We start from the raw sequence: 1,075 nt of genomic DNA, 5'->3' as shown, positions 1-1,075 counted from the left end.
TTTATTTAACGTACACGTAAGAGGATTTGACTTGCATCCAGTAATGCGGTAACAGACGCCTTATTGTCTCGTTCCATAAGACGGTGATGTCTGATCCGTCTCTTCCTGCTCAATATGCGATCAGAAGCAGAACCAGGAACCGCGTGGATAAGCATTAGAGCCTCTACAAAAAAAAAAAAAAAGCATCAGAGAAATAAATTACTAACGTTTTAAAGACGGTAACGCATAAAACATAATAGATTTTTAAAATACCTGAAATTAATTCATTAACGATGGAAAGCTTGTTCTGCGCTGTAAAAAATAAAAACAGAGAAACTTTCTTTAAAATAATGGAATAGGGTTCGATCTAAATAAACGCGAGAAAAAAATAAACAAAAACTGACGTTTAATTCCTCTACGTCTTGACCCCTCGATAGGATTGACGCTTGTAAGACGACGGCTCCGTTTTTCGTTTTGTGTAGAATTATCCGGTCTCCGTTGCACTCTCCTTGCAGCTCTAGTGACTCGATCCCCCTGTAAATCTGTTAAAATGTTGTAATTAATTTTTTGTTATGCCGCGACGCTCGGGACAACGAGGAGCGTTAAAATACCGACCGTACTGTAACTGCGGTACGCTCGTCCTCTCCGTATCTTGCAAGACGAGATCTGAAGAAAAAATGCAGCGTCAGATTGAAGCTTAAAAGTTAAGAGAGAGAGAGAGAGCTGTAACTTACCCCCTAATAGTTCATTGTACTGAGATTCAGATAGCACCGCCATGGCGAGGATGCGCAATTTCTCTCTTTTTTTTAAAAAAAAAAAAAACTCACTCTGCTCCTTTAACTCGGTGACTCGACCAAAATTCTTTTTGAATAAAACTGCGATTCCCTTCCCCATTCGTAAATCTTCACTAACGCAGTGCGCTAATGATTCCTGGTTTGGAGCGGAGAACAGATCGCCGGTCGCATATTTTATCTTGCACATCTTGAAACACAGTCCGCAGTTAGCACAAGCAACGCAAAAATTCACTGACGTTGAAGCCTACAATCTGTTACGAATTAGAACCTCAAACATCTGGATCCCATTTTCTGGACCACCC

The 1,075-nt window shown here is 40.5% G+C and overlaps 1 long non-coding RNA gene across 1 annotated transcript; it reads right to left on the bottom strand.

Annotated features, from left to right (window-relative positions):
* Positions 1 to 6: 6 nt before the first annotated feature.
* On the bottom strand, positions 7 to 1,050 carry LOC106944393 (uncharacterized). Its single transcript, XR_001424263.1, has 5 exons — positions 714 to 1,050; positions 595 to 645; positions 384 to 521; positions 253 to 291; positions 7 to 163 (listed from the first exon to the last, which is right to left on the bottom strand). It is a non-coding gene; the product is annotated as an uncharacterized LOC106944393 (long non-coding RNA).
* Positions 1,051 to 1,075: the final 25 nt, after the last annotated feature.

This window comes from Poecilia latipinna, unplaced genomic scaffold (assembly GCF_001443285.1).
Source record: "Poecilia latipinna isolate Pla-1442-1.1 unplaced genomic scaffold, P_latipinna-1.0 Scaffold8921, whole genome shotgun sequence".
Classification (NCBI taxonomy): domain Eukaryota; kingdom Metazoa; phylum Chordata; class Actinopteri; order Cyprinodontiformes; family Poeciliidae; genus Poecilia; species Poecilia latipinna.
The sequence above is the reverse complement of the archived record's forward strand: the minus strand, read 5'-3'. Positions and strand labels throughout refer to the sequence as shown.